Source organism: Hemiscyllium ocellatum, chromosome 5 (assembly GCF_020745735.1).
Source record: "Hemiscyllium ocellatum isolate sHemOce1 chromosome 5, sHemOce1.pat.X.cur, whole genome shotgun sequence".
NCBI lineage: Eukaryota > Metazoa > Chordata > Chondrichthyes > Orectolobiformes > Hemiscylliidae > Hemiscyllium > Hemiscyllium ocellatum.
In genome coordinates this window covers 60,111,676-60,138,438 of record NC_083405.1, presented here as the reverse complement: position 1 = coordinate 60,138,438, position 26,763 = coordinate 60,111,676, and the positions used below count along the sequence as shown (strand labels likewise).

Below are 26,763 nucleotides of genomic sequence, written 5' to 3'. Positions count from 1 at the left end.
CCCAGCATCCATGGTGTGTCTGGGAAAGCGTGAGACACAGTGAAAGACACAAGGTGTACAAAACTTTATTCGATTTCCACCACCAAGAAGAACAAAAACACCAAGATGGCCAGTGACAAGCAGTGCCCTTCTAACTCCTAGTCTGCCAAGGCTGTCTGATTGGCCCAGGTTAACAAACCCAATCAAGGGTCTTACAGTCAACAAGATCCAGCTGGTTCCAATCACTACACAACCTATATCAACACTTCTCTTGTACATTCATCACTTGATAAATAGGTCTCTTCCCCTTCCTTTCAAAACCACTGTAGACCTCTTTCTATCCTCACCTTCCACCTCACCAGTTGCCACATGCATTAGATCGTACTCTGTCATTCCTGCCACCTCTAATATGACGCTGCGACCAAACATATTTTACTCTTCCTCTCCATTCAGCATTCCTTAGGTACTATTCCCTCGATCTGACTCTGGTCAATTATTCAATCTTCCTGAACACCCTCTCCCCTTCCTGATAAATCTTTGTGTGCAAGTACAAGATGTGCAATACCTACCCTTTTACATGGTCTTTTCCCACTCTCTAGGGCCCTAAACACTACATCCAAGTGGACCATCGATATATTTGTGCTGTCAATAAGTCTTGCTGGGTGGAATTCTGTTCCTAGTCAAAGTGTGGAAGCAAGTAAAAAAGAGAGAGAGACTGTGAATTGGGGGGAGTACTGAGTTATCCTGTAAGACTTCATTCTTCTTAGCTTATTAAATATTCACAAGAGGGGATAAATGCCTAATTGTAGAGGCAGCAAGATCTGCCCCCACAGTGACCATCCAGGCTCTAACCTCTGGGCCTTATATATAAAAGTGACTGCACTTCACTCTAGACAGCCCAGGAAAATCCCTTAACCACTGCTTATCATCAGCATCCACCCTAGAGATATTAGGGACCAGACAATCAGAGCCACCACACTTTAGCAATATCTTCTGAAGGTTGTCCATGACAGAAGGGGCATTTGCTTCCCAATGGGTGGTAACAAATACCGTCCCTGACTGATGAAGGCAGACTACTCAGAGGTAGCTACAGAGGTCAGTACCCATTGGCAGCTCATGAGAACCTGGCACCTCAAGAGGGTGAATCTATGTGCCAGGGTAAGTGCCTTTATCTACTCAGTGCTTCATGCTCCAATGAATGTGACGTAGAATGGTAAGTCTGCCACTCCAGAGGACTGTAACATGGGAGAATGGGTACCAGGCATCTCCATCTGATGCCTCAGTGGTACTGCCCTTCACACATCTGCCAGGGTTCACACTTAAAACATCAAAGAAACTGCAAGTCCCATGTTGTAGCTCATGCACCAGCAGATCATTGACCTGTCATCGCAACTAGGAGAACACGTACATATCAGATAGCTTTTCACCACAGGTTTGTATGGGACACAGACAAAACCACAAAAAGATGACTTTTTGAGTTGAGCCCCTTTTGAGTTTAGCCCCACCTGCCTGCTCCATTCAGGTTGTGTCACCCTGTGTAGCTTCCTCACTTAACAGGATTGTTGGCCAGGCAGATTTCATCCCTAGTACCAAAGTGGAACCTTACAGGGGTCTGAGCAACGTGGGCTTTGGTGAGATGTGTGACAGAATTAGGCAAGAAATCAGCGAGCCCGGTCTCAAGGTTGGGAGCATCTTATTGAACCTCTTAAGCATGTGTGAGTGACAAGGTGAGTTTCTTGCCAGACATTGGCATATTGCCATTTAAGGGGGATTATTATAATTTGTTAAATGCCTTCTTAATGCCACTACTCATCCTATTAATATTCAAATTCCTGTCTAAAAAACAGACCAAATTAGCTAAATGTCAAGAGTTAGAACATAGAACATAGAAAAGTACAGCACAGAACAGGCCCTTTGGCTCACAATGTTGTGCCGAGATTTAATCCTAATGTAAAATATAGTAACTTAACCTACGCACCCCTCAACTCACTGCTATCCATGTGCATGTCCAGCAGTCACTTTAATGTCCCCAATGACTCTGCTTCCACCACCACAGCTGGCAATGTATTCCATGCATTCACAACTCTCTGTAGAACATAGAACATAGAAGGATACAGCGCAGTACAGGCCCTTCGGCCCTCGATGTTGCACCGACCGAATCCTACCTAACCTATACTAGCCCAATAACTTCCAAATGCCTATCCAATGCCCGCTTAAATGACCATAAAGAAGGAGAGTTCACCACTGATACGGGCAGGGCATTCCATGAACTCACAACCCGCTGTGTGAAGAATCTACCCCTAACATCTGTCCTATACCTACCACCCCTTAATTTAAAGCTATGTCCCCTAGTAACACCTGACTCCATTAGCGGTAAAAGGTTCTTAGTATCTACGCTATCTAAACCCCTAATCATCTTATACACTTCTATCAGATCTCCCCTAAACCTTCTCTTCTCCAATGAGAACAGCCCCAAGTGCCTCAGCCTTTCCTCATAAGATTTTCCTACCATTCCAGGCAACATCCTGGTAAACCTCCTCTGCACTCGTTCTAAAGCTTCCACATCCTTCCTATAGTATGGCGACCAAAACTGCACACAATACTCCAGATGAGGCCTCACCAGAGTCTTATACAACTGCAACATGACCTCAGGACTCCGGAACTCAATTCCTCTGCCAATAAAACCCAGTACACCATATGCCTTCCTCACAGCACTATTTACCTGGGTGGCAACTTTCAGAGATCTGTGTACATAGACACCAAGATCCCTCTGCTCATCCACACTACCAAGTAGCCTACCATTAGCCCAGTAATCCATCATCTTGTTATTCCTACCAAAGTGAACGACTTCGCACTTAGCTACATTGAATTCCATTTGCCACATTTCCGCCCAGCTCTGCAACTTATCTATATCCCGCTGTAACCTACCACTTCCTTCCTCACTATCCACAACTCCACCGACTTTTGTGTCATCCGCAAACTTGCTTACCCAGCTTTCAAGTCCTTCCTCTAGATCATTTATAAAGATAACAAAAAGCAATGGTCCCAAAACAGATCCTTGTGGTACACCGCTAGTAACTGCGCTCCAAGATGAACATAATCCATCAACTACTACCCTCTGTCTCCTTCCAGCCAGCCAATTCCTAATCCAAACCTCTAATGTATCCTCAATGCCATACCTCCGAAGTTTTAGCATTAGCCTACCATGGGGAACCTTATCGAACGCTTTACTAAAATCCATATACACAACATCTACTGCTTTACCCTCATCCACTTCCTTCGTCACCTTCTCAAAGAACTCAATAAGGTTTGTGAGGCACGACCTGCCCTTCACAAAACCATGCTGGCTATCCCTGATCACGTTATTCCTACCCAGATGTTCATAAATCTTATCCCTTACCATTCTCTCTAAGACTTTGCCCACCACTGAAGTCAGACTCACTGGCCTATAGTTGCTAGGGCTATCCCTACTCCCTTTCTTGAACAATGGGACCACATTCGCTATCCTCCAGTCCTCTGGTACTATTCCCGTTGACAATGACGACATAAAAATCCAGGCCAATGGCTCTGCTATCTCCTCCCTAGCTTCCCATAGGATCCTGGGGTAAATGCCATCAGGCCCAGGAGACTTATCTATATTCATCCTTTCCAATATTCCCAAAACCTCTTCCCTGCATATTTCCAGGGCATCCATTCTAATTATTTGTGATTCCATATTCACATCAGCAACAGTGTCCTGTTCCTGAGTGAATACTGATGAAAAGTACTGATTTAATGTCTCTCCAATCTCCTCCGCCTCCACACACAACTTCCCACTACTATCCTTGACTGGACCGATACCTACCCTAGTCATCCTTTTATTCTTGACATACCTATAGAAAGCCTTTGGGTTTTCCCTAATCCTACCAGCTAAAGACTTTTCATGTCCCCTTCTCGCTTCTCTTAGCTCCCTCTTTAGCTCCTTCCTGGCTACCTTATAACTCTCAATCGCCCCTACTGAACCTTCACGCCTCATCTTTACATATGCCGCCTTCTTCCCTTTCACAAGGGACTCCAATTCCTTACTAAACCACGGCTGCCTCACAAGGCCCTTTACACCATGCCTGACTGGTACATACCTATCGAGGACACGCAGTAGCTGCTCCTTGAACAATCCCCACATCTCATTAGTGTTCTTCTCTTGAAGCCTGTTTTTCCAATCCACACATCCTAAGTCATGCCTCACTGCATCATAATTTCCCTGCCCCCAGCTATAGCTCTTGCCCTGCGGCGCACGATTATCCCTCTCCATCACTAAAGTAAAAGTCACCGAGTTGTGGTCACTGTCCCCGAAGTGCTCACCTACCTCCAAGTCTAACACCTGGCCTGGTTCATTACCTAGAACCAAATCCAATATAGCCTCCCCTCTTGTAGGCCTGTCGACATATTGTGTCAGGAAACCCTCCTGCACACATTGTACAAACACCGACCCATCTAATGAACTCGAGCTATAGCTCTCCCAGTCAATATCTGGGAAGTTAAAGTCCCCCATAACAACCACCCTGCTACCTTCACTCTTTTCCTGAATCATCCTCGCAATATTATCCTCTACTTCTCTAGTACTATTAGGACTATCTGTGTGAAGAACCTACCTCTGACGTCTCCTTTATACCTTCCTCCTAATATCTTCAAACTATGACACCTCGTACCAGTCAATCCTGCCCTGGGGAAATGTCTCTGGCCATTGACTCTATCTATTCCACTCATTATCTTGTGTACCTTGATCAGGCCTCCCCTCTTCCTCCCTCTCTCAAGAGAGAAAAGTCCGAACTTATTCAGCCTTTCTTCATAAAGCAAGCCCTCCAGTCCAAGCAGCAACCTGATAAACCTTCTTTGCACCTCCTCTAAAGCCTCTGTATCTTTCATATAGTAGGGCGACCAGAACTGGACACAATATTCCAAGTGTGGTCTCACCAGGGTCTTGTAGAGCTGTAGAAAAACCTCACGGCTCTTAAGCTCAATCCCTCTGTTAATGAAAGCCAAAACACCATATGCTTTCTTATCAACCCTATCCACTTGGGTGTCAACTTTGAGGGATCTATGTACTTGCACACCCAGATCCCTCTATTCCTCCATACTGCCACGAATCCTGTCTTTAATCCTATATTTAGCATTTGAGTTCAACCTTCCAAAATGCATCACTTTGCATTTATCCAGGTTGAACTCCATGTGCCATTTCTCAGCCCAGCTCTGCATCCTGTCTATGTCACACTGCAGCCTGCAGTAGCCCTCGATACTATCGACAACACTTCCAACCTTTGTGTCATCTGCAAATTTACTAACTCACCCTTCAACCTCCTCATCCAAGTCATTTATAAAAACTACAAAGAGCAGAGGCCCAAGAACAGAGGCCTGCGGGACCCCACTCAACACTGACCTCCAGGCAGAATACTTCCCATCTACAACCACTCTCTGCCTTCTGTCAGCCAGCCAATTCTGGATCCAGCTAGCCAAATCTCCCTGTATCCCATACTTCCGGACTTTATGAATGAGCCTACCATGGGGAACCTCATCGAATGCCTTGCTGAAGTCCACATACACCTCATCCACTGCTCGACCTGTCTTGTCACTTCCTCAAAGAACTCAATAAGATTTGTGAGGCATGACCTGCCCCTCACAAAGCTATGCTGACTGCCTTTAATCACATTATCCTTTGCCAAATAGTCATAAATCCTATCCCTCAGAATTCTTTCCAAAACTTTGCTGACCATAGATGTAAGACTGATGTAAGTTCTCAGTGTGGAAATCACAGGGAGACATCAATTTGATGTTGGCTGTGAGGACCATCCATGTTGAACGTTGGGCACAAACATCTCAAGGTGCATTCCAGTGATACCAGCCATCTCTACCCCATGTCGACAGGCATTGTTATCTGACATGTGCCAGCCTTTAAAAACCTTCATGATGCATCTCTGCTGCACCTTGGGCTGTGCTGGCATCTATCATTGTAATGTTGCTGCAATGACACTGTGCACTCAGGGACATGCACCCAATACAAGACGTGAGCCAGGCTACATTTCCAAAAAGTTCACTTGCTGTCTTAACAACATTTTCACAATGACCTCGCTGTCTTCGACCTCCTATATTCTAAAGAAACTGAACAGCAACTTAAATAAGTGTTGCATCTTCAATTTGGCACCTCACAACCTCCAACGCTGAGTTAAACAATTTCAGATGATAATAGCTACTCCCTTCTTGTTCTGTTTTTATGAAAGATTCCTTCTCTCCAGATGCTGTCTGACCGGTTGTGTGTTTCCAGCAGTTTTTGTTTTTAATGTAAGTTTTGCTTATTCGGCTTCTTCCTAAAATCATTTTTTATTTCCACCAGTTTATTATATGTTTGTTAAGGTGAAGGATACTGGTTATTTTTCATTCTTTTGGAGGCCCATCATTATACAATGCTGCCCCAGATCACATAAAATGCAGAACAAAGTTTTCTCTACTTTCTGCAAGCAATGAATCAACTTAAAAGGTTATAAGAGCAACTCTTATTGAACTAATGTGACACTTTTATTTTGCACATTAGCTGAGCTTTGACCTATGTGAAAGGGGTTGCTAATTTAGTGTGAAATATGGACAGTTTTATGTTGTAGACTTACAGCTAGTAGGAATTGAGTTGACATGTGTTTCATGTGTCTCCTTTATAGCCAGCACAAAATGATTGTCATCCTCTCAGGCTGTATTAGATTTTATCCATATCTGACTGTGACATTATACTAACTCAACTCAGCACAGCAGACAATCCAAATTGCTTTTAATCCCTATTAAGATTCTAGGTCTAAAAGTATTTGACCATTTGTAGAATTTAATTTACTTAAAAGTACCTGATATACATTTCATTTGAACCAGCAAAAATGTTCGCTGGAACAAAATTGCCAAAACATAATTTCTTAAGTCAAAATGAATTCATTGTGTCATCATCATTAAGTTAAATGGACCAGGAAAACTGGCAATAAGGTGGCTCAGTCAAATGAAGAAATGTATATCTATGTAAGGGAATCTTTTCAAAGCATTGCTTTAAGGTGCACCAACATTCATGCTGAGACATCTTTGAAGAATGAAATTGAATAGTTTGCTCACTGGCTTGCAATGTTTCTAATAGCAGGAAGGACAGCTGAGTTGTGAGCATCATGCCTGTTCTTTTGCTTCACATAAATCATCTGGAAGAGGGCATTGTTGGTATGATCAACAGAAAGCATAGAGGACTGTCAAAGAATAAAGGAGAATATAGATAGACCGGAGAGTTGGGCAGAGAAGTGGCAGATGGAGTTCAATCCATCCTCAAATGTGAGGTGATGCAATTTGGGAAATCTAATTCTAGAGCGAATTATATAGTAAACGGAGGAGCCTTGGGAAAAGTTGATGAGCAGAGAGATCTGGGAATTCAGGTCCATTGTACCGATGTTTGCTGCACAGGTGGTCAAGAAGGCATATGGTATACTTGCCTTCACTGGACTGGGTATTGAGTGTAAGAGCTGGCAGGTCATGTTAAAATTGTACAAAACATTCGTTTGGCCGCATTCAGATTACAGTGTACAGTTCTGGTTGCCACATTACCAAAGGGATATGGATACTTAGAAGAGGGTGCAGAGAAGGTTTACGAGGATGTTGCCTGGTATGGAAGGTGCTATCTATGAAGAGAGGTTGATTAGGTTAAGTTTGTTTTCATTTGAAAAAAGGAGCAGGAGGGAGGACCTGATTGAGGTTTACAAAATCATGAAAGGTATAGACAGGATAGATAGAAATAGGCCTTTTCTCAGAGTGAAGGATTCAATAATGAGAGGTCACGCTTTCAAAGTGAGAGGTGAAAAGTTTAAGGGGGATACACGCAGCAAGTACTTTACACAGAGGGTGGTAGGTGTCTGGAACACGTTGTCAGCAGAGATAGTAGAGGCAAGCATGGTAGATTAATTTAAGTTGTGTCTGGACAGCTGCATGAGTAGGTGGGGAGCAGAGGGATAGAGATGCTGAGGAATTGGACGCCAGGTTTAGACAGTAGATTTGGATCAGTTCAGGCTTGGAGGGCTGAAGGGCCTGTTCCTGGGCCGTAAATTTTCTTTGTTCATTTTGTTCTTTGTACATATGGTTCCAGTCTTCAAATGCACACAACAAACATGTCAGCATTACATAACAGTTCTAAAATTCTGGCCAGCATCATGAAATTTAAAAAGGTCTTTTTACATACAGAAAGAAATTTGTTTGATTTATGTGGAATTCCCTATTCCTCTACTTTAGCAGAAGAACTATCTCATTAAAATTGCCGCAAATGGAATTTAAACATACATACTGAACTGACAACACTTACTTTGGAGTTTCATTAACTATATAACCTCTTGAGGAGGCTCTTTGATGAAGTGGCAGCATTCCTATGCCTGTGCCAGAAGAAAAAGTGTTTCAAATCTCACCTGCTATACAGATCCGAGCAGGTTGATTTGTGTCCACATGAGCAACATACCTAGGATTTTAGAGAGGGCTTTAAACCAAACCAGGAAGGTGAGGGATCAAGCTTGTGCAAATGTAACAATTCAAGAGGTAAAATCAAAGCAGGAGACCAAAATATGAATATGGAAAATGAAGATCAGATCAGCATGAAGGGACAGAAAGATAAAGTCAAGAATGCATCAGCAGACAAGACTGGATGCTACAAAGACTAACAAAAAAAACCTAAAGACTCTATCTGAATGTGCATAGCATTCATTTCAAAGTCCATGAATTGATACGACTCATTAATATGAATAGATATGCTCAGATAGCTATGTCACTGTAAGCAATTTTCACCCATCCACTGGGACAAATAGGAATGGGAGAATGATCAGATTACCTATTTATTTTGTGATGTTGATTGAGGGATATGTATATAGTCGAAGGGTGTGGTGCTGGAAAAGCACAGCTGGTTAGGTAGTATCCTAGGACCAGGAGAATCAGTGTTTCAAGCATAATCTCTTTATCAGGAAGAGCCCTTCCTGATGAAAGGTTACACTTGAAACATTGATTCTCCTGCTCCTCAGATGCTGCCTGACCTGCTGTGCTTTTCTAGCATCACACTCCTCTACTCTGATCTCCAGCATCTGCAGTCCTCACTCTCTCGGTGGATATATATGTTGGCCAGACTCCAGAAATAACTACCCTGATCTTCTGAAAAGAGGGGACAGAAAGCCTTTTACAACTATCTGAGCAGGAATATAGTGCCTCAGTTTAATGTTGAAAAACCTAATTCATTAAGTTTGGTACCATCAACAGTGCAGCACTCCAAGTGTCAGTTTTGATTTGCATTTAAGCCCTGGAGTGGGATTTGAGCTCAGAAACATAACACTCAGATAACAAGCCTGACCAACTAAGCCTTAGCTTAGTGCTGTCCAATAGATCTTGATCATTCACCTAATTTTCTGAATAGCAAAACACTTTAACTTCAAAATCAAACATAATAGAAATATATTTTTGTTGCATCGCTTTAAGGAATAAATTCTAGTATTTTATGAGATATAGATTTATGTGGAGGTATATTCTACATGATTCAGAAATGCAATATGCCTTTGGATAGAACCTCATAATCAAGATTACTTCTCAAGAGGATCTTGTTGATTGTTAGGCAGCCTTTGAAAGGAGGGCCATCTCCTTAGTCTTCAGCACAATGAGGTACTTCAACAGCAAGAAAACCTGACTGGAGGTTTGTTTTTGCACTTCCTGTTTGGCAAATCCTGCATCTGTCACGTTTCATCTCACAAAGCAGGATGAGATCTTTAAATGGACATTAGTTATCTACTTAAGAAAACAGAATTAGTGGAGTTAAGGAAGGAGATGACAAGGCAGTCAAGAAGTCCTATTCTCGAGATTTTATTTGGAAGAGATAGAAAAGCAGCTAGGTCTCCAAATGCAATGCATTAAACAATTAAATGGTCTCCCATCACTAAACTCAAATCAGGGGAGGGCATTAAATTCCACCCAGTAACTTACAGACTTTGAGAAGAAATTTTCAAGCTTCCCTGAGTGACTTGTTAGTTGTAGTGAGCAGAACCAGGTGGATCTTGTTGACTATGAGATCCTTGATTGGGGTTATTAATCTGAGCCCAGCAGGAAGCCCTGGCTGACCAATATAAATGGTGACATAGAATCCCCACAGTCCAGGGGACTGACTCTTAGCTGGCTGGTCATGGCCAGTGGACAGTGCACAAGTGAATAAAGGGTGACTTGGTCATAGAGTTATAGAGTAATAGAATGTACAGCACGGAAACCGACCCTTTGCCATCCAGATACCTTTTAAATATTGCAATTGTACAGCCTCCACCACTTCCTCTGGCAGCCTATCCATGCATATACCACTTTCTGAGTGAAAAAGTTGCCTCTTAGGTCTCTTTTATATCTTTCCCCTCTCACCCTAAATCTATGCGCTCTAGTTCTGGACTCCCACACCCCAGGGAAAAGACTTTGTCTATTTATCCTCTCCATGCCCCTCACAATTTTATAAACTTCTATAGGGTCACCCCTCAGTCTCCAATGCTCCAGGGAAGACAGCCCTAGCCTATTCAACCTCTCCCTATAACTCAAATCCTCCAACCCTGGCAACATTTTTGGAAGCCATTTATGAACCCTTTCAAGTTTCACAACATCTTTCCGATAGGAAGAAGACCAGAATTGCACGCAATATTCCAACGTTGGCCTAACCAATGTCCTGCACAGCCACAGCATGACCTCCCAACTCCTGTACTCAATACTCTGACCAATAAAGGAAAGCATATCAAATGCCTTCTTCACTATCCTATCTATTTTTGACTCTACTTTCAAGGAGCTATGAACCTGCACTCCAAGATCTCTTTGTTCAGCAACACTCCCCAGGACCTTACCATTAAGTGGATAAGTCCTGCTAACATTTGCTTTCCCAAAATGTAGCAGCTCACATTTATCTAAATTAAACTCCACCTGCCACCTCTCAGCCCATTGGCCCATCTGATCCAGATCCTGTTGTAATCTGAGGTAACCTTCTTCGCTGTCCACTACACCACCAATTTTGGTGTCGTCTGCAAACTTACTAACTATACTTCTTATGCTCACATCCAAATCATTTATATAAATGATGAAAGTAGAGGGCCCAGCACTGACCCTTGTGGCACTCCACTGGTCACAGGCCTCCAGTCTGAAAAAACAACCCTCCACCACCACCCTCTGTCTTCTGTCTTTGAGTCAGTTCTGTATCCAAATGGCTAGTTCTCCCTGTATTCCTTGAGATCTAACCTTGCTAACCAGTCTCCCATGGGGAACCTTGTCGAGCGCCTCATTGAAGTCCATATAGATCACAGCTACCACTCTGCCCTCATCAATCCTCTTTGTTATTTCTTCATAAAATTCACTCAAGTTTGTGAGACATGATTTCTCATTAACAAAGTCATGTTGACTATCCCTAATCAGTCCTTGCCTTTCCAAATACATGTACATCCTATCCCTGAGGATTCCCTCCAACAACTTGGCCACCACCAACGTCAGGTTCACTGATCTTTAGTTCCCTGCCTTGTCCTTACCGCCCTTCTTAAACAGTGGCACCACGTTAGCCGACCTCCAGTCTTGTATGGTGGATAACCAGCCTTTGTGCATTTATTTCATTAGAATTCGCAAAAGACTAACAGTGCATTGCATCATTTATGTATCTGGTCACTGAAGCAAATCCATTGAGTCCTGTTATTCATTTGAAATAGCAAAAATATTTAAATGTGTGCCAATAACCCAGAAAGGGCAGTTATAATGTGTCCAATCTTGGTATGTCCAGGCAAAATGCACTAATTTTCTGGCTCTGTGAAAGTATTTTTTCTTGGGACGTGATTGTTTTTAATATATAGATCTATGACTTGATAGACTTGGAAGGTGATGAATCGAAGTGAGGTGATTTACTGCAGCTTATTCCAGCTTTGGTGATTTCAAAATTCCCATTTTTCTTTCAGTTAGTAATTAAAGGTGAAGTCTGTCCATTTTAGTTATCCTGAGCCACTCTTGCAGCTGATTCTGCTGCAATGTTCCAAGAAGCTTGGGTGCATCATTGAAACAGAATTTGAATTAATTCTCAGCTGCAATTTCCTGCACTTCATATCCTCACTTTGTGAAGACTACTTAGGCTGCACCTTCCACACCCAGAATCACTACCATCTCAAAGGACAACGACAATGGGTATGTAGGAACATCTCACCTCCAACGTTTCCTCCGAGTCACTCACTATTTTGGAAAAATATTGCCGCTCCTTCAGTGCCACTGGACCAACATTCTAGAACCAACTCCCGAATGGCATTGTGAGTCTACTCACACAAAGTAAATAGCAGCAGTTCACCACTGTCTTCTCAAGGGCAAATAAACGCTGGCTCATCCAGTAATGTCCATATCCCATAAATGAATAAAATACCTCAGGCAATGCGAACTGCCATATTGGCTTAGGCTGCCCAGGAGCTTATGGGGTGCATCTGAAACAGGCATTAGGCCTTTTGAACATGCAGATGTGACTATCCCTGATGCCTGATTTAGCACCAGGACAGGAAACTTGGCAGGTCAGCTGCTGGACCTGGACTAGCTCATGATTCCCCAGTCTGTCTGTAAGCTAAACCCCGCAATAATAAAGTGTTTTGAAGAATTTTCCTCCGGAATCCAGAGCGGCAGGTATACCACTCCTAGTTGCATTGAATCACTAGTTTTTCCAAAATGTTCCCTCCTCATTATCCTTCCCCATTCCAAACATCCCACTGTGACTAGCAAGTCATTGCTGGCAAGGCCGGTGACCTCAATGTGGCCTCATCAGTGAATCACCCATTAAGGAGGCCACAAATGCTAACAGATTGAATCAAATTATACAGTGAAGCCCAAGGCCATGTTTTAAGGCCCTGGGCCTATCCAGTTCAGGCGTATGTCAGAAGCCTGATGAATGTGTAAGACAAGGAACAAGAGAAACTGGGACAGATGAAAAATCATTTCATACTTGCACTGATACTTCTGCTAAAATTACCTTGATAAAATTCATCTCCACAAGAGATTGGCATTTAATGTTTTTTTTCATTCATAAACTTAACAGCCTAAGATTTTCTAACCATTTCAACCTTAACTGAGTTAAAGGAGACTCCAAAGGATAGCTTTTAGAAAGAGGGGAGGTGGCAAAACATAGAGTTTTAATTAAATTTAATATTTGTTCAAGGAGTGTTGAAAGAGGTATGCAATGTTTTCTTTATCTCCTTTATTGATTACTTTTGTGAATGAGCCACTAGGTGAAAAGATTAGTCTTTGATTAAATACATGCCCCTGGGAGAAAGTCAGCATAAGATATAAATTTGCCGACAATAGTGGATTTCACTCACACGGATCTGAAATGTAGCTTTCAAATTTTTATGCCATTTGGTCCCTTGAGCCTGTTTTGCCATTTAATTAGGTAGTGGCTGATCTGCAGCACAACTCTGTATGAAATCAAGGATGTGGGCATCAGTTGCGAATGTGAAGTTGAGTCCAAAGTTCAGCCAAGAATTTAGTGAAAGATGGAGCAAGTGAGAGGGGCTGAATGGCCTCCTCCTGATCCTTTCTCTTATGTTATTAAGTTCTTACTCAGATTTCTACCATATTTTGTTGAGGAACACCTCTAGATGTCCCTCCAGCTACTGTTTCTATTTTGAATGTGAGTATATATGCATATTTGCCTATTCTTAAATTGTTTAATTCTAATTTTGGATATGGGCTAGATTTTCATCGTACAAGTGGATAGCCGGAGTAAGGACATTTCCTGGCCTGGGTGCATTTCTGCCAGGAGGTCAGATTTTTATTCTGGGGAGCAGGTACCAATTGGAGCTGGACTCAACAATAGCAGGCAGAGGCAGGCTGTTTAAAGGGCCCACCTCAGTGCCCATCTGCAATGAAAGCAATAACAAAGAAAACAGCACTCAGGCCTTCATTCGTCACATCTCCTCACCAAGCTTTGCATTTTGCCTGAGGGCCCAGGCAGCCACTGGTCTGGTGAGACAGCTGCGCTCATGGGAAGAAAAAAACCTGCATGCTTGCCAGCTCTTTCTCTTAGAATTATTTCTCAATTGCTTAATTTATAAAAGATGAAGGGGTGCAGATTTTGTTTGATGCTGTTTGCTTGACAGTTTTATGGGGCAGTACTAAAAGTAGTTTATGAAAGAAAGTTGTGAAAAGCTTTGTTACAATATGATACACTGGATCTATACAGAGCGTGTACTAGGTGCATGAATATGGAAGTGCCATAGGTTAATATGAAGGGTATAAAGGACCATGGAGTGACAGTGGAGAGGCATAGGTTGGCATTGAGGGGTGTGGGTGAGGTATTTTGAAATTACCTTTTCAGTGGTGACTTCATTCAGACTCCAATGAGAGGCTGCAAATTGCTTCTTGAAAAGCTGTCCTGAGTCAACAGAAAGCATAGGGGGATAGGAATGGAGGAGATTGGGGGGCGCGGTTGCTGGTTTTGGGCAAAGTCTCCTGTTGCTTCAGTAATCCAGCCCTATGTACTGCTTCACTAACTTTTCCCACTGGAGAAAATTGTTTTGCTGCATCTACTTTATTAAATTAAACTTTTTAGGCTTTAGCATTGGCTAATAGTAACTTGTACGTGAAAAAAAGATCTTTGTAACAATTAGGTTCCTAGTCTGTCACCATGAAGAAAATATTTGTTTGTAATTCTTATAGCCAATTCTTATACACTTGATCATATTCAACTCTATTTAACATTGTTTTTCAGACTCATTTCACCTGTCATTTTCTGGTCTTATCATGAGTCAAAATCATTTTTTTTGACAGCTGCTTCTTGATATTTGGGGGCTATTTTTTGAATATGGAGCTACTTTCTCATTCTCTCAACTCCTTTATCAGGTGATGCAGTCATGTAGTATTCATACCTTTTGCATTTCTGTTGGCCTGACCTGACTCAGCCTTTGGCCTGACTCAGAAGCAGCATTAGAATAATTTGTCAATATCCTCAAAAATTGTAAACTCAACTTAAAACCATAACACACAAGGAAAATGCTAATATCCTTGGCACCACAGTATTTAGTTTTGTACAAGCTAATACACATTAAATAACAAAAAGAAAAATCAAAAATACTGATACACACATTTCTGTACATGGAATGTTATCACCCTGAAAGTAATTTCTTCAGATGGGTGAGCTATTGTGTTACCATCACACATGTACAAGTCTGAAGCATTTTAACCATCCCACATCTCAATCCCAGATCTAAATGTAACTATGCAGAATGTTCACTACATTTTCCCAAAGACAGTAGTTCCTAATCTTATGCACCCATAACCTCGACAGACCAGGTTAATTGTCAAAGAATCCATCACCTCAATAATTTGAAGTCTTCTTCCCATTGAGAGAAGCATTTCTTGGTGACAAGTCTGAAACTGTTCCCTTTACTTTACAACCCCCACCTCCCCCAAACTCTTGCAACTTCCCTCTTTCCCACACCCTTCTCACACCTTTTTTTCACCTCACTCCCCCTGCATTCTTCTCCTTCTATCTCATATCTCTTGCAACTTCCATTTCCTTCCACTGCCCTTTTGTAGTCTCCTTCTCCTAATTCATCCCGAGCCCCTCCTGCTTCCTCTTCTCATCCCTGCCGTCTTCTGTGTTACCCCACCTAGGACCCAGCAGACAAAACTCTCAGATTCAGTGAAAGTAAATATTGTTAAGTTGCTTTTGTCCACTTTAAAGCTGCATTAAGCAAAGTTAAGAGGTCTAGCTTTTCCTTTCTAAAAGAAAACATGCTAAATTTTCTGCTTGGCTCTAAAGGTATGTCAGGGAAGCTTGATCCCATGTACTAAATGGACTAATGTTTATAAGGATGACCACATCTTCATGAAGTTCCACAGGTCTGATCAGCTTGAGCATCAGGTTTTGGAGCTTGACTGTCAAATGAAGACACATCGGGTGCAGAAATGGTTCCAGGTTGGTGTGTTGTCCAGGGCCAGTGCCAAAGATCGCCCAGAACAGCTGCAGCGCATCTTGAAGAGAAAGTGAACAGTGGTACCAATGACATAGATATAAAGAGAGATAGGGTCCTGTAATGAGAATTTAGGGAGCTAGGAAGCAGATTGATAAGCAGAATATCAAAGTTTGTAATCTCTGAATTACTCCCAGTGCCATGTGCTCGTGAGTATAGAAATAAAAGAATAGAGTGGATGAGGCTTTCCTGAAGAGGTGAAGCAGGGTGGAATTCTTAAGATTCCTGGATCATTGGGTCAGTTTCCGAGAAGATACAGAGCTGTTCAAGCCTGATTGGCTGCATCCAAACTGTAATAGGAAACAAAGTGGTAGTGGTGGTGTTGGTGGGGGAGGCAATACGAATTGTTAGCGCAGGTGGTGGATTTTAAAGTAATGTGGCTGGGGATGGAATACAGTATGGAAATAGAATAGTTGGTGACAGACATAAACATGTAGAAGAAGAGGACAGAGCTAAATTGTAGTGTGAAATAAGTTAAGCTACAAAGGTGATTGAGGAACAGTGGCATACATTTAAGATAATAGTTCATATGTCACAATAAAGATATATTCCACAATAAAGATATATCTCAGTGAGAAACAAGTATGTGTTAAATGGGATAAACTGACTGTAGTTAACCAGGGAAGTTAAGGGCAGCACTAAATTGAAAGAAACAAAACATATAATGTAGCAAAGATTAGTAGAAAGTCAAAGGATTGGAAAAGTTTCATAAATCAGCAAAGGATGACCAAATACTCATAAAGATGGAGTAGGTAAACTTGGAGGATTTATTTGCATGCGATATCAAGACAGTCAGTAAGAGCTTCATTAAATATATAGAGGAACATTATCTCCTTAGAGCATGAGGCTGGGAAGATAATAATGGGGAATAATAATAACAAGAAAGTGGCAGAAGGGTGGAATGTGCTTTGAATCAGTTTTTACAGTAAAAGACATGAATTCCGAAAATACTAAATATTCAAGGATCACAAGGAGGAGTAAAATAAATATAATAACTATCAGTGAAGAAAATGTATGATGGAAACTAATGGGGCTAAAAACCGATATGTTCCCTGCCCCTAAGGGTTGCACCCTAGGATATTAAAAGAAGTAGATACAGAGGTACTGGGTGCACTGCTAGTAATTTTTAAAGAATCATTAGATTCTGGAAAAAGTCCCAGAGGATTGAAAAACTGCCAACATAATGCCTTTATTTAAAAAGGGAAGCAGAGAAAAAAAATCAGATAATGATAGGCCAGTTGACTTAACACCTGTTATTGGAAAATGTTAGACCTTATTATAAAAGCTGTAACAGTACTGTATTCAGCAATGCATAATGTCCTTAAGGAGGGTCGGCGTGGCTTTATGAAGGTAAAATCATGCCTGTTAAACTTATTAGAAATACTTGAAGAATTAACAAGCAGAATAGGAGAAGCAATGGATGTTACATATTTGCATTTTCAAAAGACATCTTATAACATAGTACAAGTTATACTATTTAATATGACAAAAGCTAATCAATAGAAGACTTAGAGAAATGAGCAACCATGGCAACCATCTATAGGAATCCATGCTGGGATTAAAACTATTTACATTATATGTGAAGAAGAATAGAGACAACCTTATTGAAACATATAAGTTTCTTAGGGGACTTGACAAAGTAAATCTGGAAAGGTTGTTTCACCATTTGAGAGAGTCTGGGACCAAAGGGTATAACCTCAGAATAAGGAGTTGCACATTTCAGACTGAGATATGGGGGAATTTCTTCTCTTAGAAGGAGGGCTCTAGAGTTGGATCATTAAATATATTCAGGGCTGAGATAGTCAGTAAAGAAATGGGGAAAAGGCTGGAAAGTGGAATTGAGGATTGTGTGATCTCTTATGATCTCATTGAGTGGCAAAGTAGACACAATGGGCTGAATGGCCCACTTGTTCACCTTTGTCTGATCATCTTTGGTAAAAAGCCAAGTCAATCTGGCTACGTAGTCAGATTAACACACAAGGGAGTCCAACAAAGTTGATTAGTATTAATTTTAATTTAAACAGTCTTTTCAATTGAGGAGGATGATGATGAACACATGGAGATATGATGTTTGTGCTATAATAGAGATGTGGTTGGGAGAGGGGTGCAGGACTGACAGCTCCATACTCTAAGGTATAGAATCTTCAGGCAAGGCAGGAAGTCATGTAAATGAGAAGGTGTGTCACAATATTGACCAAGGAATCAAATATTATAAAACGTTGGGGTGGTAACTCAAAAGGCTCTTCAAGTGAGGACATACAGGAAGAACTTAAACACAAAAATCAGTCAATCACCTTGCTGAGAGTGTACTATAGACTGCCACACAGCCAAGAAGACACAGAAGGGCAGATATGTCGACAAATTTCAGAGAAATGTGAAAAGAATAGATTTCAACTTCCCTAATATTAACTGGGATAATAAAGTGTGAACGGCTTTGAGGGGGTGAAATTCTTAAAATGTACCCAGAAGAAAGCCAGCATGTAGAAGATTGTACAAGAGATGGGTCAGTATAGTATCTAACTTTAGAGAACAAATCCAGGCAAGTGGTAGCACTATTAATAGGAAATTATTTCAGTCAGAATGACCATAACTCAGTAAGATTTATGGCAGTCAGAGAAAAGGCCAAAGATAGACCAGAACTAAAGATTTTGAACTGGGCTGGGGAGGTCAATTTTAATATGATAAGATGGGATCTGGCCATGGTGGATGGGGAGCAGCTGCTTACTGGTAAATCTACATTGGAACAGTGGGAGACTTTCAAAAAGGGAATCGCAAAAGGGCAGGACTAACATGTTCCTGCAAAGGTAAAGAGTGAGAACAAAAATTGATGAGAACCCTCAATATCAAGAAATGTAGGTGATTGAAGAAGGAAAGAAAGGGAGGTTTATGATAAAAACTAAGTGCTCAATGGGAGAAGTCCTGGATAAGTATAGAAGGTGTGTAGGGGTCACTTAAAACAGGAATTGAGGAAGCGAAGAGGAGAAATGAAAAGACACTGGCAGGTAAAATAAAGGAAACCCTAAGGTATTTTAAAAGGATATTAGAAGCAAGAGAGTAACCAGGAAAAGAATAGAGTTTATTAGGAACCTTAGTAGCAACTGTGTGTGAAGCTGGAAGATTTATGTGAGGTTTTAAAAGAGTTCTTTACATCTGTATTCACGATGGTGAAGAAAATGTGGGCATTGAAATGATGGAAGAGGCCATATAGATGAACAAATTTCATTTTAAATGGAGGAAGTACCAGAGGTTTGAGTGGGCTTAAAATTGGAAAGTTTCTCAAGCTTAGATGAGATCTATCCCTCCCCAATGCTGCGGGAGGCAAGGAAGAAAATTGCAGAGGCCTTGACATGAATTTTCCAATCCACTATGGACACAGCAGATGTGCTAGAGACTGAAGGGCAGCTAATGTTGTATGATTATTTGAGGAGGGTGGTATGGATAAACCAGGGAACTAAAGGTCACTGAGTTTAATATCGGTGATAGGAAACTATTGGAAAATTCTGAAGTACTGCATCTTTGTCTCCTCCACTTGGGGAGACAAAGATTAATCTAGAATAGTCAGCAGGGCCTAATTAGGGTGGATCATATCTGACAGGTTTAATTAAGTTTTTGAGGAGGTGAGTAGATGTGTGGAAAAGGGTTAATGCAGTGGATGTTGTTTATATGGATTTTGGGAAAGTTTTTGACAAGTCTTGCATGGGACACTGATCAAGAAGCTAACAGCCAATGGGATTAAGGGCAATTTAGAAAATTGGATTCAAAATTGGCTCAGCAGGCAGAAGAAGTTGGTCAAAGGGTATTTTTTGACTAGAGTTTTCAGTCCAGTAGCATACCAAAAGATTTGGTGCTGGGTAACTCACTGTTTATAGCTATACATTGATGGTTCTAACGTGAATGTAGCAGGTCTCATTAGCAAGTTCACTGGTGACATGGGGTGGCTTAAGTGATGTCAGCAAACCACATGGATTAACAGGAAACAGGCAAAGTTGTTAAAAAGCATTGTAGTGGCATTTTCCAGGGAAATGGATTTTCCAGGCAATGCATGGGAGATATGCATTGTCTGTAACGTGTTAATACATGGGAGAGGATGTATAGCAGGAGGACAATGTGTCTTGAGATGACATGTGAAGTCACCCATTGAATACCTGAGGTCTTCCATGGGCAGTGCCTCGTTCTTGTGGAAACAGTTCATTGAGATTGTTGTCGTGGATAGTGCTCAAAGTGAAGAAATGCCTTCTAGCTCCTTTGCTCTGTATTTTTTTAATGCGGCGGCTTTCAGTAGAATCCTCATGGCAACATTCAGATCCCAGTATTTCTCTCCCTACTTTTTTAAGCAATGGAATGGCTGTTACAATTTTTCAATCCAAAATCACAATTCCTGAATCTTGTGAAAGCTTTATAAAATGATGACTAATACGTCGACAATGTTCTATTTTATTTATTTTAATGATCTGTGGTGAAAACTGTCAGGACAGACAGATGTGTCTCCTCCATTATGTTTTTAAAATACACTAAATGCTGAAAGTTTTAAAACTTATTTTTAGTATCATTTTGGTTTCTGGTATCATTATGTCCTCATCCCGTGAATCTATAAAAGCAGACACTCAAGACAGTAAGTGCCTGAGAATCTGAGTTGCTGTTGAATATCTGAACGAAGAAAATCAAATTTCTTGCTATTAGCCAAGTATCAATATTCTGAAGATGAACACTCTATTGTCTTCTCCAGCTGGTTCCCACCCACTTTGCAAGGCAGGATCTTCACACAGAAACATAATAGTTTCCCCTTCAGTATAGCATGCTAAATAGGTAACTGTCAAAATCACTTCTTAAACATGTTAGTGGGTTGTGGTGCACAGTTTGATATGTCATCAAATCTTTTGTATCTTATTAGAGTCTGATTGCTATAGAATGCTCCTTGATTGATCTGAATGCAATGTCACCCTCTTGCTATTTTTACCTGGAGCTCCACTACAGTACAATTTCTCTGAAATTCTGTTGCAGATGTTATCCATCTAAATTGGGAGACAGCGTATAATAATTTTGGAAATCTAGAATCTATTTATAAGGTTCTACATCTTCATTCAATGCTGAGACTCTCAAACTTTGATTATACGGGATGAATAGGCACTTGGTAATGCAGCATTTGAATTTGCTGAAAAGAAAGGCATGTTGCCAAAGCTTTCTCATAGTTTTGCAATCTTAACCTTAACCCAGCAGGATAAATGCAAGAGTGACATTTATAACAGATAAGGAAGATAGGGTGCTGATTTGTCAGCAGGTAGACTCTGATTAGCCTCTGAAAGCGCAGGCTCCACTAATCGTCCAGGTAATTAAAAAGAATCAGTCATGGGGTTTCATAGCTGAGGGTTGGGGAGACTGTGGGAGGTGAGATATAGAAGGCCTTACTATTTTTTGTTGTAACTGGATTGAAGTCTTTGAGCACAGAGTTGGGCCTTTTAAATGGCCTGCCTTGGCATCCAGCCATCATTGTGACTGGCCCTGAACTCTCTATGACATAGTGCATGGATCACCTGCATCAAAACGAATACAAATCCCATTTTGAGTCACAGACTCCTGAGGTGGGAGTACTGAGATGGGAAATGTTCTCATTTGCGTACCTGTCTTAAAGATGAAAATCCAGACAAATAACTGTAAAGGGATGTAGATAGGTAAGTAGGCAAGAATTCGGCCAATGGAATATGATGTGGAAAAATGGGAGTTAGTATATTTTGGCAGGGAGAGAAAAGCAAAAATTTATTTCAATAGAGAGAGACTGTGGAATGCTGTGATACAAAGGGACCTGGCTGTCTTTGTTTTAATGGATGTTACTCACCAGACCACTATTTATTGCCCATCCTTCATTGCTCTGGAGATGATGAACTCCCTTCTTAAATCACTACAATCTTAAAGTGTAGGGACATACAGACCACTGCTGGGAATCACAGAAAGTCAAAATGCTGGCACGGTGACTAGTTAGGAAGGCAAATAGAATATTGGTCTTTATTGGAATGGATTAGAGTATAAAAATAGAAATGTTCTTGCTATGTCTTAACAAAACATTGGTCAGACTTTATCTAGACACCTGGAGTACTGTGAGTGGTTTCTGCCTCCTTGTTTAAGGATGGATATACTTCGTTGGAAGCAGTTCAGGGATGGTTTATTAGACTGAGCCCTGGGATAAAGGTGTTGACCAATGAGGAGGGGTTAAGAAGGTTGAGCTTTCTCAAGATTAGAGTTTTTATTACAAGAGGTGATCTTATGAGACCTGAGGTGGCTGTAGATGTTGAGAAGATGTTTTCTTTTTTTGGAATATCTAGAACTGGGGAAACAGGTCAAAATAAAGGTTTTCCTATTAAGGTGGAGATGAGCAGGATTTTCTTTTCTCAAAGAGTTATTTTTCTGTGGAATTCTATTCCAAAGTGATTCATGGAGATGACTCACTGTGCATATTCAGGCTGAGTTGGACAGAATTTTGATGGACAAGGGAGATCCAGGTTTTTGGGCTAGGGACAGTGAGGTATGGAGGTAGGGGCAGGCAGGAAGATGAAGTTAAGGCCACAGTCATTATCATACTCAATAATCAGACACATTAAGTTCAATGGTTCCAAAAGTTTATTTTTATTGTCATTATCTGATGATCTTATTGTCAAGCAAGTATGTTTTAGGAATGTTTTAAAGGAAAAAAAAGGAGTTAGAGACAGACTGTGGACAAGTACATATTAGGGGAAAATATTGATATCAGCAGTTCTCCCTGCTGTATGAAATAATACAGTGAGATCTTTTACATCGGCCTGAGTAAGCAGTTGGAAACTTAGTGGAACAGCCCATCTGGAAAAGTTGCTCTAACCTTGATAAGACACATGTCTTAGTGTGAGCCTGGTCCTATGATCTGCTAACACAGTTGAGAATTCAACCAATAAACTAGAGGTTCAGTACTTGAATACATTAGGCAGCAATAAAAAGCCAGAGAAAGCACTGTGATGCCCCTTATTGCTAAAGCACCATTTCATTAAGACCCAATCAGGTAGTTAACTAGACAGTAGTGAACTGCCCCAGGATGAGCAATTCCCAGTTGCTGGCCAATCAGAGGGGCAGCAGCACATTGTTGCATAACAGCAGCACCAGAGAGATAGTGGCTGGTACTACATCGATTTAAAGCTTTGGATGAAGGAAGAATGCCGGTGTAGCCAATGACTGGAAGGGATTCACTGTTTGAGGACTCAATTGGAAGGAGGTCAACTGCCTCACCCTTGACGGTGCCATGCAGAATCACCAGGGGTTTAAACCAGCAGAGGTGGATGAGATCCTTAAGTGGACATTTATCTGGCTGTAGACAAAATGTCACTCTTGGTTCCTCCTGCTGCCGATTTAATAAAGACAATGGCAGGAATGCAGTGCTGTCCCCATTTTTCACCCCCGCCATCAACTCAATTAGATGACACCTCCCATCACACAAGTTAAAATGGGAAAATTGGGTATACTGGGATTATATTCATTGAAATTTAGAAGAATGGGCAGGGGATCTTATAGGAACATAGAAAATTATGAAGGAAAGAGATAAGATGGACATAGAGAGGATGTTTCCACTGGCAATTAGGGAGAGTGGGTTTAGGACCAAATTGAGAAGGAATTCTTCACCCAGAGGGTTGGCACGTGTGGAATTCACTGCCCAGTGAAGCAGTTGAGGCTTCCTCCTTGAATGTTTTAAAGCTAAGATAGATATTTTTCTGATCAGTAACAGAATTAAGGGTTATGATGAGAGGGCAGGTAAGTGGAGCTAAGGACACGAAAAAATCAGCCATGATCTTATTGAATAGTGGAGCCAGCTCGAAAGGCTAGTGGCCTATTCCTGCTCCTGGTTCTTATGCTCTTATGAAAAGCATTAAGTTCCACCCGTAATCTACACTGACACTTCCGTGCAATGCTGAGTGAATGCTGCATCTCAAAGATGGTGTCTCATTGATACAACATTAATTTAAGCCCTGAACCATTACATACTAGTTTTAAAATATTCCCACTTTCCACATATAAACTTATTTGCAAGTAGCTGCTCCTAGTCTATGTTTGCCAGATCCTGTTGAGTTAAATTAAAATTGGCCTTCACCCAATTTAGACATTTCTGCACTATCCTTATCGCTTTCCATAAGGACTTTGAAACCTAGAGTGTTATGGCACTATCCCCAAAGTGCTCACCCACTATCACGACATCCACTTGACCGGCTTTAGCAGTTTCCCATTTCTATCTACCTACAGGCACTAAAAGCTCTCCTGGATGCAGTTTATAAATTCCACCCTTTCGCACTCAGGTGATCCAGGTTAATGTTAGCAAAATTGAAATTCTATACTATTATAACCCATTTCCTCTCACACCGCTCTATGATTTGTCTACATATCTGCTCCTCTATCTGCCATGGAATGTTGGGAGGCATGTCGTATAATCCCAGCAAAGTAACTACTCCTTTTTTATTTCCAAGCTCTACCCAGATGGTCTCATTTCAAGAACCTTCGAAAACATCCTCCTTCATTATTGCAGTGATGATCTCCTTGTTCTATGTTCTATCATGGATGATGATGGGATAGTGTAGGGGGATGGGTTTAGATTAGTTCATAGGTCGGCACAACATTGATGGCTGAAGTGCCTGTTCTGTCCTTTATTGTTCTTTGTTCTATGTTTATCAATAATGTAATGCTCTCACTTCTCTTAAGTTTCCCCCCCCCACTATCATTCCTGAAACTTCTGTACCCTGGAATACTGAGCTGCCAGTCCTGCCCTTTCTTTAACCATGTCTCAGTGACTACAACAATCACATGTCCCCATTGCCGATCAATGCTCTGAGTTCATCTGCCTTATTGGTTAGGTTCCTTGCATTAAAATATATCCAGTTTAGCTTTCCAGTCTTCCCCTGTCTTCTCTGCCTATTGGACTGTTCCAGTATTCCTTCCATATTGATTGGATCTTGCTCCCGGTTTTACATCTACCGTATGCCCTATATCCTGCCAAACTATTGTAAAAACTTATGAACAGCAAACCACCCAGCAAGAAGCTTGGACCCATCCCAGTTCAGGTGAAACCTGTTCAGCATGTACAGGTCCCAACAACCCCAGAAACTGTCCCAATGATCCAAAAATCTAAAGCTGTCCATCTACCACCATCCCTTTAGTCACATGTTTATCTGACCCACCTTCCTATTCCTATGGTCAGTAGTGCATGGCACTAGAAGTAATCCAGAGATGACATTTCATGAAAAGATCTTGCAAATATCGTTATTTCAAATTTTCATTAGTGTTCTGATGACTGGACTTTAAAAAGTGGTTATGTTCTTTTAAGCAAAATGCCCAGGAATGGGGAAATGTCATAATGCTTTGCAGAGCTCTTCCTGGTAAAGAAGGCAAATGATATGCTGGCCTTCATTGCAAGAGGTTTCGAGTACAGGAGCAGGGATGTGTTGTTGCAGTTATACAGACCTTGGTGAGGCTACATCTAGAATATTGTGTGTGGCTTTGGTCTCCTTTTCTGAGGGAGGATGCTCTTGCTCTTGAGGGAGTGCAGCAAGGGTTTACCAGGCTGATTCTGGGGATGGCCGGACTGACGTATGAGGAGAGATTGGCCAGGTTAGGATTGTTTTCACTGGAGTTTAGACATGTGAGGGGGGATCTCATAGAGACTTATGCAATTCTAACAGGACTAGACAGGGTGGATGTAAGGAGGATGTTCTCGATGGTGGGTGCATTCAGAACCAGGGGTCACTGTCTGAGGAGATGAAGAGAAATTTCTTTATCCAAAGAGTGGTGAACCTCTGGAATTCATTACCACAGGAAGTATAGAGTCATAGAGTCATAGAGGTGTACAGCATGGAAACAGACCCTTTGGTCCAACATATCCATGCTGACCAGATATCCCAACTCAATCTAGTCCCACCTGCCAGCACCCGACCCATATCACTCCAAACCCTTCCTATTCATATACCTATCCAAATGCCTCTTAAATGTTGCAATTGTACCAGCCTCCACCACATCCTCTGGCAGCTCATTGCATACATGTACCACCCTCTGCATGAAAAAGTTGCCCCTTAGGTCTGTTTTATATCTTTCCCCTCTCACCCTAAACCTATGCCCTCTAGTTCTGGACTCCTCATCCCTACGGAAAAGACTTTGTCTACTTATCCTATCCATGCCCCTCATAATTTTGTAAACCTCTATAAGGTCACCCCTCAGCCTCTGACACTCCAGGGAAATCAGCCCCAGCCTGTTTAGCCTCCCCCTGTAGCTCAAATCCTTCAACCCTGGCAACATCCTTGTAAATCTTTTCTGAACCCTTTCAAGTTTCACATCTTTCTGATAGGAAGGAGACCAGAATTGCACACAATATTCCAACAGTGGCCAAACCAATGTCCTGTACAGCCACAACATGACCTCCCAACTCCTGTACTCAATACTCTGACCAATAAAGGAAAGCATACCAAACGTAATTGGTGCCAAAACATCTGGGCAGCTAGATATAGCACTTGGGGCAAATGGGATCAAAGGTTATGGGGAGAAAGAAGGATGAGGCTATTGAGTTGGATGGTCAGCCATGATCATGATGAATGGTGGAGCAAACTTGAAGACTACTTGGCCTCTTCCTACTCCTACATTCTGTTGTTAATGGGCCCATGTGATCCGGATGCCAAAGGAGCAGGGCCCACAAGCCAGGCCCTAGTGAAAGTCAGGAGTGAGTTCAAAACCTCCAATGTTTTGGCCTCAGCCAACTTCTATGGTGGAGAATTCT

General features: G+C 41.5%; 1 protein-coding gene across 1 annotated transcript in view; it reads left to right on the top strand.

Annotated features, from left to right (window-relative positions):
• LOC132816194 (gamma-aminobutyric acid type B receptor subunit 2-like) overlaps nt 1-26,763 on the top strand; it is a 248,992-nt gene that overhangs the window by 104,015 nt on the left and 118,214 nt on the right. The window lies entirely within an intron of this gene.